At 35.2% G+C, this 16,443-nt stretch overlaps 1 non-coding gene across 1 annotated transcript; it reads left to right on the forward strand.

Moving 5' to 3' along the window:
• Positions 1-1,710: 1,710 nt before the first annotated feature.
• LOC132168269 (U4 spliceosomal RNA) lies at positions 1,711-1,861 on the forward strand. Its single transcript, XR_009438790.1, has one exon. It is a non-coding gene; the product is annotated as a U4 spliceosomal RNA (small nuclear RNA).
• The last annotated feature ends 14,582 nt before the right edge of the window (positions 1,862-16,443 follow it).

Here is a 16,443-nt window from a genome sequence, read left to right on the forward strand (position 1 = left end):
AACTTTGGTCTAACTTTTCTCTTATTTTTTAGTTTTATTTTAACATCTTATGTGGTCCTTTTTTTTAGTTGGTATTTGAAAAAAAAAAAAAACAAAAATGGTATTTTTCTTTATAAAAATGGCCAATTTTTTTTTTTTTAAAAAAAAAGGTCATTATTATGAAGAAAAAGACCATTTAAAAAAAAAGAAAAAAAAAAGAAATACCAAATAAAAAATGACCACATAAAAAATAAAATAAAAATAAAAAAAAAGTCAAAATTGTGCCAAAAAAACTGTCCTTTTTTCATTTTTCTTACAGCACATAGTATACCAGGTGTCCAGGTCTATGTTTCCCTCAACTCTTGCCCGTGCCAGGTGTTATAATTTGGATTTATCATCACAACCGATACTCTTCAGAAAGGAAGAGCATTTGCACCTATCAGTCGCCCCTCGTGGTCTGGTTTTAGTGCCATTAATATTTATTAAAGTAATCCCTGGATTTCCACCGAGGAATAAAATAAATAAAAAGGAATATTATATGATGCCAATCGATTGCTTTCATGCGGACACAATATATATATATTTATAAAGAGGACAAAAAGGTCTAGTGGTCCTAATTAAACAAAGTGACTTACAGATAATTCACATTATCGACCTCTTATATATCGTGTTTCGGCCATATATATGAACCGCGTTGCCGTGCCGTGCCCTCTCAACCGAAACAAAGATTCTCAGTGGCGTAATTAATTCATGTGCCCCAGCCGCCATTTTACTCATAAAGTGCCACGTTATTGGCCGGTGATGTGGATTCAACTCCTAGGTCGTGTTGAATGTTTCACATAAGGTCTTTAATACTATTTATGGACATTAAATATTGATAAATGAGTGAAACCGTCAAAAAAATAAATGACTATTATTTGGGCTAGTATCGATAAGGCGTGCCGTCGTGGACGTCGGCCACAATAATATAGTGTTATGTTATGATCTTAAGTGTCCCACATACCTTAAAGTTAATTAATTTTTTTTCTAATTGAATAAAAGAAAATGACTACAGTGATAATCTTTCTCATTTCAATAAGGGATCGTGTGGGAATGTTTTTAAAAACAAAATAGAAAACGGCCCATTTAATTAAAGTATAAGCACGTAAATTAGCGCATCGAGACACTTTCAAAGCATTCTTAAAATTAATTAATTTAAAACATATATATATATATATATATATATATATATAAAAGCTCTTAGACACAATTTCCTTATAATTCTATTTTCGTTTAATGCCTCAACAACATTCATTGAACAAGACATGTCAGAGCTTGATTTGTAAACATGTTTTGAACAAATAAAGGCAACATGGCGGTGAAGAATCTGATTTGCAAACTCAACGTATATATAATAAACTAAAATTATTACATGTTTGTCATATAGCTATAACGACGTGCATGGGCTGAGAAATTTAGAGAGTGGGGATCCAAATTCATATCGAATGTTCATTGAACTTGGAAAGAATTATGGGAATAATACAGAGTGTTTGGATGTGATAAATATAACGTAGCAGGCGAGCAGCAGGGGAGGCAGGTGTTTGAGGAACAACGTGGGGACAAGATCCTGATAAGTGATAAGCAACTGCAACAGCCTTAGATGTTAAGTCCCCGAAGTCCCACACCGGAAGCGAAGAGAACCACGGGAGGCCAAGTTGGGTACAAAAGGAGAGCCGAGCGAGACTGTAAAGCATCTTTGCGCTTGGGGCAATGACGCAGCTAGTGAGGTTCTAACCGAGGCGCGTCTATTGCTGGTTGAAAACTATTTCCAACCCCCCTCTAAGGCCTGGGTTTGGCCTTGGCCTTTGAGAATTTCTGGAAGGGCTCCCCTTGGGGTAAAGCCCTACAATAATAGTCTAATTTATGTTTTTTTCCTTTATGGGCTGTACTCTTCGAAGGCCTATTTGTGGCAAAGTATTTGGGCTTAGTGTCAAAATATTTTGTAGTATTATTTTAATTTTGTAATTAGAACATCGTAATTAAGTAAGTAAAGAGGAATGATCTTTCTAGTGTAATAGATATAGCTTGTGAGTTTTGTGAGTTTTGATATGATATAGATAAATGTGTATTTGTGTGTACGTGTTTGTATGTATGTATACATATATGTGTGTATGGGGATAATGACTTTATATACATACTATAAAACATACATATAAACTTAAGATTGGATTATTTATTATTCAAGTTAATTTGTTTAATTAAATCAAATGATCAATTGCAGAAAAAAAAAACAAAAAAAAAAAACAATCGTCATATTTATTTTAGGGTAATGCTAGGTGTTCTTCTAGTATTTTCCTAATGTTCTCCAAAATGTGATGTAACTTTTAAACTTACCGTTGAATTTAAGATTATCATTATTGACTTTTAATCTATTGGTGATTTTAAAAGCCACATCATAGTTGAAAGAACACTAGAAAAACGCAAAACATTTCCTTATTCATGTAAGGAATAAATAAGTTAACTGCGTAGCTCGTAAACAAGTTCAAGTTTGCCAAAAAAAATAAATGAACAAAATTTGAACAAATTATATATATAGTTATGTGATAAGGTCGAGTTCGACTGAATAAAATTTAGGGGTGTCAATGCAGGCGGTTTCTAACCGCTAACCGTTAATCGCTTAACCGTATTAACCACTAACCGCCTAACCGTTATAACCGCCTAGCGGTTAACGGTTATTGGGTTTACTAACTGTAACCGCTAATCGCTAACCACCTTTTTATATAATATATTTTTATAATTATAATTATAAAAATATTTATACATATAACATAATCATTAAATCACAATTTGAGTATTAATATATTATCATTATAATTTATATGATTATATCACATGATCAATTGATCATTAAATCATTTGATTATATAATAACAAATTATACATATATAATATGACATAACTGATAAGCATACCAATTCATACTAATACAACAATTAAATATCTAGAGACTTATTTCTAATGTATGTTATAAACTTATAAGTCTATATATGTTATAAGTCTATATAAGTCTACATATGCATATGAATAATATAAATGTATAATATCAATACTTAATCATATGATTCAATGACAATTCAAATACTTTATTCAAGACTTCAAGTGAATCATATTATTAATGTACAATGATGATATGATTCGTATAATATCAAATTAAGTAATTGACATTTGATTAAACAATGACCAATGTGTTACTTATAAACACAATTTAAATATTAATGTATTATCATTATATGTTGTGACAGTTGTCTGAATTTTGAACTATTTTTTATATGTTGTGTTGATTTTTTTTTTTTTTTTAAAAGTTAACCAGTTATGATTTAATATTTAAGGAAATTTTTTTAAAGTACAAGTAAATGTAAATTTTGGGTCAAATATTTTTAATTTTTCAATATTGGCTCTTTTTATAGCAATTGGGCCCAAGAAGACACTAAAAATACAAAAAATAAAAAATATGAGGGTAAAAAAGAAGCCCAAAAAGGCCCAAAAAGCTATAAAGAAAGCCCAAAAAGGCCCAAAACAAAGCCCAATTTTGAAAAAGCGATTAGCGGGCGATTATCTATTTTACTAACCGTTAACCGGCGGTTAACCGCTAACCGGTTAGTGAAATCTACTAACCGCTAAGACGGTAACAGTTAACGGTTATTGCCAATAACCGCTAACCGTAACCGCCTTGACACCCCTAATAAAATTAAATGAACAAAACTTGAACATTTAATACTCAACTTGATTATAGCCCTATTGCCGTGAATAAGAGGGACAACTCATGCAACCACGAGGCTTTGTATGCTTGGCTTAACATAGTTTGATCACGGATGGAATTAGAATTTTAGGTTGGGGGTAGAAAAAAAAATATAGAGGAGTAAAAAATTAATTTTGAAGGTCTTCATAAAAAATAAATAATTTACGAAAACAAGTCAAGTTGTTTATTTATTGTTCCACATTGATATAGGATAATTTACACTTTGAATGCATGGGCCTTTTGTTTCTTTTTTGATGGGGGCATGGAAGTTTTTAAGCATGAACTCTTTTTTCTTTCTTATTTTGTTATGGGAAATGTTAAGTGCTCTCATAATATTCTTTTAGTGTTATTCTGATCTTAAGTGGATATTATTTTCTAAAATCCAAGTGAGAGAAATAAAAATAACTTTCTTTTTTGTTTTTTTATAAAATAATATTCACCTAAGATCAAGAGGACACTAGGCCTTGTTTGTTAAATTACATCACACTCCCTCGCACTATTCACTTTTTTTCTTTCGAAAAAATCAATACAATTCACTTTTTTATATCACATCATTTATTTTTTATTATTATTCAAATAAAAAAATCACTACAAAACAAAAATTTTTCATTTTTCAATACAACTTTTTCACTTTCCCATAACAATCATTATTTCCTTTTTTTTTTTTTTACTATGAATAGTGCCATATAATGTTGTTGTTGGTTGCCAAACGGCACCCAAGCTTTAGATCTCTCAACCTTCCATTTTTTCTGAGGTTGAAAGTCTCCTCTTTAGTTTCTTTTTTGTGCAGTTTATCATTCATCGTTGTTTCTAGATTTTTTTTTTTTTTTTTTTCTTTTCTTTGTACATGAAGTAGCTTTTCTCTTTTTGGAGAGCCATTTTCCTATAATTTGGCGTTAAGCATTCTCTCAGTTTCTCTTTTTTATTGGGTATGACATGACAAAGTGACAGATTTCATTAATTTACTTGAGAAAAATTGATTTCATTGAGTAAACTGTTACTTTGGCATACCTTGAAAACTTATAAATTATTATTTTATATCACAAGAAGTGATTTGAAATTTAGGCCAACTATAAGGATCTATTAATTATTTTTTATACCACGTGGAGTGATTTGTAATTTAGGACAATCATAATGACTAATTTTGCATTTATCCCTTTAATTTTTCCTTAAGTTTTTTGTTTTTCATGTCCTTTAATTTTTCTTTTGATGAGATGTGTGTGTGTGGTATGATATGCTAAAAAATAAATTTTTAGAGTAATATTATGCTTTTATCATACAATTTTTTGATAATATTGACGTGGAATTCAAAATCAACTATTGTTTCTCTCTTATTTTAGTTATCAATGATTAATTTGAAATGCCACATCAGTCTTGTTGCCTAAATTACAAATCGCTCAATGTTGTATCAAAGTGAACTATAGGTTCCTAAAATATGCTAAAAAAAAAAATTTAGCCCTTGTAGTAAAATTTCGTTAAAATATTTGAATACAAATTATAATAATATTAAAAATCATATTTTTATCTTACAATGTTAACTTGGCAATCTCAATCAACTCCTTGATCGGTCATTGTTAAAAAAAAAAAAAAAATAAGAGTCGATTATGATTGCAACATCAATGTTGTATAATTATTGTGAAATAAAATATTTCTTGAGGACCATACACTGTAGCGACTCAAATAATTAACTAAGCTTAGGTAGTTTAGTTAGAAGGTTAATTTAGACTTTGGGTCACTAGAGACAACTAGAAGAGCATTTTGAGAATTTTAGACTTTTGGACCGGACGTATGATAGGGTTTGCGGGCCTCCACTCTTGTCTGTAGTGGATGACATACACAGGGGGACCACCGTACGTACGCTGACAATAGTACGCCGTACTCTGTAAATAGTACACGAATGTACGCTGGGGACCACACGGACGTGATCTGCTTTTTGGACAACCACTGGATAATACCTTGACATACGCTACAGCCTTTGGACCACTGTGTAAATAGTACCGGACGTACGCCCCAATAGTACTGGACGTCCGCTACTTTTCAGAGAAGTTGGTAGCTCCCTCTGTTATAAATACCCTCTACCCCCTTACTCTCACACGCCCATTTACGCCCCCAGGCTCTCTGAAATCCTCTTGTGAGTGTGTTCTTATGAGTTTTGTGTGTTTTGTGGAAAAGGAGAGGAGGTTCTTGAAGTTTCGCTTCAACGAGGTAATATCTCTAAACCTAGCTCGTTTCTTAACTGTTATGCTGTTTAATTGGTAGCTTAGCTGTTGGTTTTGAGTTTCTAGCTAGGTTATGCTTTAATCTTGGCGGTTTAGTAGTTTATCTTGATTTAGCTTCTTTTTTTTTTTACATTATAGTGACCCAAATAATTAACTCAGCTTAGATAGCTTAGTTAGAAGGTTAATTTGGACTTTGAGTCACTAGGGACAACTAAAAGGGTATTTTGGACTTTCGGACAGGACGTATGCTAGGGTTGACGGACATATGCTCTTGTCTATAGTGGAGGATGTACGCGGGGAGACCACCGTACGTACACTCTTGTTTTTAGTGCGAACGTACTCATGGGGACCACCGTATGTACGCTGACAATAGTACGTCGTACTATACAAATAGTACATGAACATACGTTGGGGACCACAAGGATGTACGCTGCTTTTTGGATAACCACTGGATAATACCTGGACGTACGCTACAACCTTTGGACTGCTTATAAATAATACCATATGTACGCCCCAATAGTACCGGACGTCCGCTACTTTTCAGAGAAGTTTGTAGCGCCCTCTACTATAAATACCCCTTACCCCCTTACTCCCACACGCCCATTTACGCCCCCAGGCTCTCTGAAATCCTCTTGTGAGTGTGTTCTTGTGAGTTTTGTATGTTTTGTGGAGAATGAGAGGAGGTTCTTGAAGTTTCGCTTCAAGGAGGTAATATCTTTAAACCTAGCTCGTTTTTTAGCTGTTATGCTGTTTAATTGCTAGCTTAGTTGTTGGTTTTGAGTTTCCAGTTAGGTTATACTTTAATCTTGGCTGTTTAGTAGTTTATCTTGATTTAGCGTGCTTTTTTTTTGCATGAAGACATTATTTTGAGATAGGTATCTTCGAAAGCCTTTTGGTAGCCTTAGAAATCGATTTGGGAGGATAGGAGGACGAATGGACAAAATGAAGGTCTACCTGAAACTCTCTAAGCAGACGTACAGCCACGAGACCGAACGTATGAGCTTTCTGGGTGAACGTACGGTCAGAAGCATTCTAGGAAACGACACTTTGGCCAGTCGTCTGATAGTGCCTCTGTTTTCATGTTCTAAGTTCGTTTTAGTTGAAATTAGAATTGATGATAGATCTTTTCTCAGTATTTGAGGTTATGGAGCCTTAAGGAAATTTTACGGGGGAACCTTACGACCTAAGTAAGTACAAACTTACATGGATGCTTGATGTTACTTTTTCCGCATTGCACGTCTATGTTATATATATCAAACATGCATATTTTGGAAATCTCATGAAATACATTTTGAAGCTACTGTGAACTCTCTTTTGTGAAAACGTGTGTTGATTAATAAGATAACAATGAGGCTTGTAAAACTATGCATGTAAAAGACTAATAAGATTAATTGTATCGTATGACATGGTACACCGGTATGTGCGGGATAACAGCCATGGGCTTACTATACAGGTTAACTTTATGATCAAATGTGTGTGTGTGTGGGCTTAGATGCAATGGTTTAGTGACCAGGCGCAGCCATTCCCTAATGGATGGTCACTATAGGACGGATATCATTAGTGGCATGGACTACCCGAGGTCGGACTCGGTTGTGCCACTATTGTTATGTATGGTAGCTTACAATATCCGGGGAACCAGTGTTATATTACAGGTCATTCGGTACAGTGCCAACCCTGCTGAGAATGGGTAATATCTCAGGTAGACCATAAGATTGAACTATTACTGTTACTCATGATTATAAGCATATACTATATCTACATCACATCCATGATAAACAGTCATCTCATAATGTTGCATGTGCTTTATAAACAACTGAGTTCACCATTTAATGACAGAAATGTCATGTGCATTTACACTCACTAAGTTGTTAGACTTACCCTTGTATTATTTCCCTTTTTTCTCCATATGTATAACGATGCTGTTATAGATAGCTTAGTACAAGATGAATACCGCGAAGCACCTGGTTATCTTGGAGGATTCAATCCGGGAGATGCTTGAAGACTTATTGCAAGCTTAAGCGGGTACTCATATTAACTATTACTTTTGAGTTATGTTGTAGACTTAAAGATTTTATGCATGCTTGCATATTGAGGTATAGCATGAATCCATTGTAAAGATGATGACTTGTATGGTGTGATTTCAGCTATTTTGATATTCCTTAGTATACGCTCTGGTTGTAACGATTTTGTTTATAGAATCTTTTTGTTTCTGCTGTTTAGTATCATCTGTTTTCGAGGAGTAGAGGTTCCTAAGTCTTATTCGGAGTGGAATAAGGCTGGTAGACGAACCATGGAGTTAATTACAAGTTAATTAATTTTTGGGGCGTCACATACAGATCCATGGAGCTTATTCTAGTTAATATCTTCTTTTTTTCTTTTCTTTTTTTCTTTTTTTCTTTTTATTTATTATTATTATTATTATTATTATTATTATTATTATTATTTGGAAGAATGAACATGGGTATTTCTATGTCTTGGCGATCAAGTTTTTTTTTTTTTTTTTAATGAAAGTTTTCACTTTTTTCATACAAAACATTCTTTTTTTTTTTCCCTCACATCAATCAAATCTGTTACAGTTCCGGTCCACTTTCTTTTTCAAGTCTTTTGCCAAACACACCCAACATGATTAGAAGAAAGCTGGAACAGCTTGTGTTTTGCTGTTTGAAATTTTGTGAAATTCAAGAAACCATTGCGAAATTTTGTTGTAAGTTTTGGGGGACTGTGAGTCTTTGAGATACGATCAGATTGGTGCAACACAACAAGGTTGAGGTTTTGTGGCATGTGTTAGTGTGTTTGAGTAGGGAGAGGCTGGTTTTATAGAGCTGATTGTGAATTGCGCAAGAAACCATTGCAAAATTTTGCTGTTAGTTTTGGGGGACTGTAAGTCTCTGAGCTACAGTCAACGTCAAGGTTTTATGGCATGTATTAGCGTGTTTGAGTGGGGAGAGATTGGTTTTATAAAGCTGATTGTGAATTTCGCAAGAAACCATTGCGAAATTCAAGAAATCATTGCAAAATTTGTTGTTAGTTTTGGGGGACTGTAAGTCTCTGAGCTACGGTCAACATCGAGGTTTTGTAGTGTGTGTCAGTGTGTTTGAGTGGGGAGAGGCTGGTTTTATAAAGTTGATTGAATTTCACAAGAAACCATTGTAAAATTCAAGAAACCATTGCGAAATTTTGCTATTAGTTTTAGGGGACTGTGAGTCTTTGAGCTACAGTCAGATCGGTGCAACACTGCAACGTCGAGGTTTTGTGGCATGTGTTAGTGTGTTTGAGTGGTGAGAGGCTGGTTTTGTAAAACTATGGTCAGATACTTTAAAAAATTGTTTTGTATTAGTGATTGATGTAATGTTTTGTATGAAAACCAGCCTCCTTCCTTATTGATCGGTGCAACATTTTTTATTACTATTCTGAGCTACAGACTACGAGTCTTTGGTTTTGTAAAACCAGGGCCAGATAGAGTTGACAGAACACGCCTCTCCTCCTTATGGCGTGTGTACGTTTTTTTCGCAAGGAATGAACTGCACCTTTGATATCCTCCTTTTAAGATTGTTAAGAGTAGCAGTGTGAATTTTAAAAAAATTGTTTATTTCAGCGTTAGATACTTTTAAAAATATATATTTTGTATTAGTTAATGTTTAGTGCGATTGAAAATAATAATCAACAAAAATAACATTTTTGATTTGACTAAAAAAACTTTTTTAATTTTTATAAAATAGTTTCTCTTTTTTAAGATCGTAAACCATTTTTTTGAGTTTGAGTCTTTCATCTCAATTTGTTTGAGCATGCCAGACCACCTTCATCTGAAAACCATCGAGCCACTAATACCACACTGCATGAACTCCGGTGAACCACCAGTAGAACTCATTTTGACCATTGTTGGATCATGGCTGAAACTTAAAACTTTTAGTTTTTTTCTTTTTTCTTTTTGGTTAAGTACTTTTTTAGTACTTCGGTTTGCATTTTTTTATTTTTTCCCATTAGGTTTACAAAACAGTCAAATCTGGTACCTCACTTATGGGAAAATACAAAATTGAAGCGTTTCGCAGCGTGCACCGGAAACGATGATGGCGTTTCAATTTTTTTTTTTTTTTTTTAGGTTTAGTTTTTTTTTTTTTATTATTATTATTTTAATTATTTTTCATTTTTAGGACACGTGACATATTATGGGAGTGACACGTGGCAGGCCGTTAATTTTCTCTCACGGAATCTAATGGAGGTATTAATTTTGTATTTTTCCATGGGTGAGGTAGCATATTCGACTATTTTGAAAACCTAGGAGGAAAAAATAAAGAAGTGCATCGAGATACTAAAAAAGTACTTAACCCCCTTTTTTTGTGTGTATGTTGCGAAGAAAATTTAATTTTGTAGATTAATATAATTGAATGAAAATATAAAAAGTATTTGTGATTTCCATATACGCCAAACGCTTTTCTTAAAAGTGATTTCCTTTACAAATATTTTTTATGTTGAAACGAAAAAAAGCATTAGTGCTTAAAAAGTTGTACCAAACAAAAAGTTGATATGTATGATAAAAATCTCCAAAAAGTACTTATTTGACTTGTTTGCTCTAAAAATGATCAAAACACATTATTCTAAAAATTAAAAAGCTTAAAAATAAATTTTTTTCTAAAAATTCCTTTTAGCTTTAAAACTATATTTTCCAACACAATAATTGCAGATAGGCTCTTATCCATTAATGAACTTAAAGCTTAAGCTGGTGGTTGAACTGCCACATTTAATTTTTCCTGCTTTTGCTTGAAGGCAAACACAATTTAATGCAATGTTATTTACTTGATATTCAGTGGCAGCATTAAAATCTCCAATAATTTCTTTACAAGTAGCTTTGCATGTCTATAATTTGTAGTACATTTATGTCAAATATATATATATAATTCTTTACAAGTAGCTTTGCATGTCTATAATTTTTTTTTTGAACAAAAGAGTATTTCATTGAATAGAATGGTAATGGATGGAGCAGATAACCTCCATCAACATTCACAAAGATAGAGCTGATTGCTCCATCAAAACGATATCCCTAATACAATTTGGAGTTGTATCCCTCCATATCCTATCACTGATATCTGTTACCGCCGCTTTTGCAAGCCGGTGTGCCGCCTCATTTGCATTTCGATAAACAAAATTACATCTCCAACTTGAAAAAGATCGTAAAATTCCCCTCTTGTCATCTATTAGGTGTCCGAAACGACTCCACGTACTCGTTTGAGAATTTATTGCTTCCACAACTTGTTTCGCATCACCTTCTAGATATATATTTTGCATTCCCAGATCCCTTCCAAGGCAAACTGCATGATACGCGGCTAATGCTTCCCCCATTGTCGACTCCAATAAACCCAAGGTGGTCTTACTCATCGCCGCAATAACCTGCCCATTTTCTCCTCTAATCACGACACCTGTCCCCATGCGTTCATGTAATTTATCAATAGCCACATCCCAATTTATCTTGTGCGAACCTTGGGGCGGGGCTAACCACTTTTTTCCACGCTCATTGTTCTCCACCACACTTCTATTGTGACTCACCTCATTTGCTTTGTTGAACTCCTCGGCCTGTTCTTCAGTCTTGCGGAGAATAATATTTGGGTTAATAAATATTCCTTCATGGATCCATTTATTCCGCCTAAACCAGATCTGACGGGCTAATTGCATGTTAATTTGTAGTACATTCTTGTCAAATAATAATAATAATAATTTGTAGTACATTATAGGCTTATTAATTAGGAAGTAAAAATTAAAATTTTGGCTGAAAAGGTTGCTCCGTTCTCACAAAATATGTCTGTTTACTTCTACTTCTCCTTCTTGTACTTTCTTAGAATAAAATCAAATCTATGACTCTCGGTCTCTCTCTCTCTCTCTCAACTATTTTCAATTTTCTTTTTAATTACGTGTGTCAATTTTCTTTTTCAATTTGCAATTCTTATGGCTCTTGTCTATTTTTTATTCAACTCTTTGTTAAAATTTACTATTGGATCCATACAAATTTGAAAAAAAAAAAAAAGGATGGATTTGGGCAAATTCAACAAGTAGGATCTTGTCTTACAAAAAAAGAAAAAAGGATCTTTTAATGACTAAAATTTTGTTTTATTACATTTAAACAATATATATCATATTACATTATTTAAAAATTTAAATTGTTTGATAATATATTCATCATTTCGCAACTTATATGATTAGATTTGACCATGAGAGAGAGAATGTTAAATTTTTTTTAAAAAAAAAATTCTTAAAAACCCCCTTCCGGATCCACCCACAACAAGTTGAGGTGGATACGGAGTGGTGCGTGTTATTTCCGTCGTCAGTGGATGTCCAAGTTGAGGTGGCTATTGTTTCGGATCATTCTCCAGTCTTCATACATGTGGGGATAAAATAGACCCGATATCCTCATCAACGTAGATTTTGTTACGAGGCTAGCTTGGAATCAAACTGGCATGTGTAGAATTGGTGAAATCGGTGTGGCGAAAGACGGTGGATCGAAGGGGCCCCGGGCATAGGCTCAGCGAAAACCTGGAGAAATACAAACGGGGCTTATTGCGCTGGCAAAAGGTTGAGGTTAAGGGAACCAAGAATGAAATACGTAAGAAATCTTTGCAGTTGGAGGAGATGCAAGGTAGGACTGAAGATGTAAACCTAGTGGCTAAAGGTGCGCTTAAACATGAAATTAATTTTTTGAAGGACAAGGAAGCGTTGAGTTGGAGGCAAAGAGATAAGGAGATGTGGTTAAAACGTAAAAGACGGGGACAGAAATAATCAGTACTTCCACGCTTGTGCTAATCAACAGCACAAGTCCAACCATTTGGAACGCATAACTGATCTGGAGGGGCGGATTTCCAAATCAGTTATGCGTTTCAGATGGTTGGACTTGTGCCGTTGATTAGCACAAGTGTGGAAGTACTAATTATTTCTGTCCCCGTCTTTTAAGTTTTAACCACATCTCTTTAGCTCTCTACCTCCACCTCAACGCTTCCTTGTCCTTCAGAAAATTAATTTCATGTCTAAGTGCACCTTCAGCCACTGGGTTTACATCTTCAGTCCTACCTTGCATCTCCTGCAGCTACAAAGATTTCTTACGTATTTGAGATGCAAACGGGGCTTACTGCGCTGGCAAAAGGTTGAGGTTAAGGGAACCAAGAATGAAATACGTAAGAAATCTTTGTCGCTGGAAGAGATGCAAGGTAGGATTGAAGATGTAAACCTAGTGGCTGAAGGTGCACTTAAACATGAAATTAATTTTCTGAAGGACAAGGAAGCGTTGAGGTGGAGGCAGAGAGCTAAGGAGATGTGGTTAAAACTTAAAAGACGGGGACAGAAATAATCAGTACTTCCACGCTTGTGCTAATCAACGGCACAAGTCCAACCATCTGGAACTCATAACTGATCTGGAGGGGCGGATTTGGGATACCTAGAAGATGTGGAGGACGTGACCACAACTCTACACCAAATGGCGGCCCTTAAGGCCCTAAGCCCGGATGGATTTACCTTGGGCTTTTTTCAAAATAATTGGGCTACCATGGGGGAAGAGATGACAATCTTTTGTTTTGCAAGGCCAACACCACTCATTGGAATCAAATGGATGCTTTATTGCGTATCTATGAGCAAGCATCGGGTCAATGACTAAATAAAGAGAAAACTTCTCCCTTTTTTAGTCGTAATACACCGGAGGGGACAAAGCAAATTATCCTAGCTCTAGCAAGGATTCCTTCAACCTAAAGGTATGATACATATCTAGGGTTGCCGGCTCCTGTTGGAAAATCGAGAACTCAATCTTTTAAGCACATAAAGGACCGTGTATGGAAGCGTATGTAAGACTGAAAATTGAAGTTTTTGTCACAGGTTGGAAAAGAGATTTTGCTTAAAGTAGTCATCCAGGCCATACCAACTTATAGTATGAGTGTCTTTTTGCTCCCCAAAGGCTTATGCTCGGGAATCAACGCTCTTATGCAAAAAGTTTGGTGGGGTCATTAGGAAAAGGATGCTCGTATTCATTGGATGAGTTGGAAAAGGATGAAAAATTCAAAGGCGAAAGGAAGGATGGGATTCTGGGTTCTCAATTTTTTGAACAAGGCTTTGTTGGCTAAACAGAGTTGGCGGTTACTTCAGTGTCTAAACTCACTGATAGCCCAAATCATGACAGCAAAATACTATAAGGGGAGCTCTACCTTGAGGTGAAACTTAGTGCAAAACCCTCCTTTGCCTGGAAAAGTATTCATGGAGTGGGGGGTTTTATTAAGTAGGGTTTGGTCTGGAGAATTGGCAATGGTAAAAGTGTACGCATTTGGGGTGAAAAATTGGTTAATATCCCATCAACTTTTTCCATACAGTCATCACCGGTTGCCTTGGATCCTCAAGCATTGGTGTGTACTCTCATTGATCCGGACACACGCTGGTGGAACCGAGATCTACTAGTAGCAAACTTTAGCCCCGAGGAAGTGAACTCTATCCTCTCTCTCCCAATTAGTGGCACTGGCAGTCTAGATCGGCATATTTGGCGTGGTACAGCTTCAAGGTGTTTTACAGTGAGAAGTGCCTATCACATGGAGAAGGCGAGGGTAGAATGCCATAGACCGGAAAGTTCATCTCGGGCAAGAGAAAGTGTGATCTGGAAGACCATCTAGGCTTTGCATTTTCCGAATGTAGCCAAGCATTTTATGTGACGTGTGTGTCACAATCTGCTGCCCACAAAATATAATTTGCTAAGGAAAAGGATTGTACCAGACCCCCTATGTCCTATCTGCAGAAAGGAGGCGGAAACTGTACTCCACATTCTGTGGGAATGCCCTTTAGCACAGGACGTGTGGGGAGCTTGCAGCTGTAGTCTACAAAAAATATCTACTTCAGAGCTTGAGTTTTTGTGCCTTGCGGAAGAAATTCATGGCAGAGGTGGGGAAGAGTTGTTGACTCAGTTTGTGTCGATTGCTTATAAAATCTGGTTCAGGAGGAATGAGTTTATTAATGGGGGAATTTTTTCCCATCCAAATGCTATTGCCAGGGAGTCGTTTTTAGCTCTGGAGGACTTTCAATCGGCACAACAGCAACTCACTAACCACGGGACTCAACCTGGTCCAAGGGCGATATGGGTGGCTTTCCCCATTGATATGTTTAAAGTTAACTCGGACATTGGGATTGATAGAACAAACGAAAAGATGTGGGTGGGGATTGTTGTGAGGGATCACGAAGGTATATTGATTGTGGCAAGAAGCTCCATGAAATCTGGACTCATAGACCTAACATATGCAGAGGCACAGGGCGCCTACTATGCGGTGAGTTTCTGCTATGAGGTGGGCATTCGTAACATTATTCTGGAACGAGACTCAAGTCAGGTGGTACACGCGATTTCGTCCTCCAGTGATGATTGGTCCCAGTTTGGTCATTTAGTGGAGGATACAAGAAAAGTTTTGCATTCTCTTCTAAGATGGAAGTGTGTTCATGTGAATAGAGATGCAAATCATGTTGCTCATAAGCTAGCCAAGCTGGCTATACATCATGTTTTAGATAAGGTCTGGTTGGAGGAAACTTCTGATTGTATCCATGATGTTATTTTGATGGAGCGTTCTGATCCACCAAGTATCAATATATAAAATCCTAAATTTTCTCAAAAAAAAAAAAAAAAAAAATTGTTCAAAATGTTAAAGACCAACTGCTTTTCCTAATCTAAAACAATATTTATTTTTCCTTTTTCTCTTTTTGTTGGTAATAAATTAAACTTTAAATTCCAAATGATAATTCCTTGAACTAAAAAGCAGTGAACAACCATCTTCGTCATTCGTAAGTCACCAATTCAGTCAAAACCCATCGGTGCATGTGCATTTGCCGTCGTGATGTTGTCCATGCATGTCCTCTCAAGTCTCATCTCTCAGAGCACCAGCTCATAACCACGCTTGTTTGCCTTCTACTTTTTTTCAATTAATTTGTTGTATTCAAATAAATAGGTCAAGGTTCATTTGTCCTTTTTGTTGACCCCTCACTATCTCAACCTTGTTGCCCTCTCTTCCCATTTGTCCAATCAAAACTTTTTTTCTCATCTATCAAATCATCAATCATGTCACTTCTTATATATACAGTATCTTCTTCTTTTAAATGAGTGACTTGCCTTGCAACTCATTTGAGATACCCAATAAATTAATTATTATTGGAGGGAACTTAAGCAAAATTGATTTTCTACACCCTATCCTCAAACGAATATTTTTAAAAAAATTTCTCTTACATTTCAACTCTATCCTCAAACGAATACTTTTTTTAAAAATTTCTCTTAAATTACAAATCACTCTTTGAGTTATAAAAAATAATTTATAGGTCTATGTAGTTGGCTTACATCACAAATCACTCCATGTTGTATAAAAAATAATTTATTGTTCTCAAGGTTGGCCAAAATAATAGTTTACTCAGTGAAATCAATTTTCATGCTCTAAAGACAAATGTCAATTTAATAAAAGAAGTAACGCAATTTTTTCC

The sequence above is a fragment of the Corylus avellana genome, chromosome ca1 (genome assembly GCF_901000735.1).
Source record: "Corylus avellana chromosome ca1, CavTom2PMs-1.0".
In the NCBI taxonomy this organism is placed as follows: domain Eukaryota; kingdom Viridiplantae; phylum Streptophyta; class Magnoliopsida; order Fagales; family Betulaceae; genus Corylus; species Corylus avellana.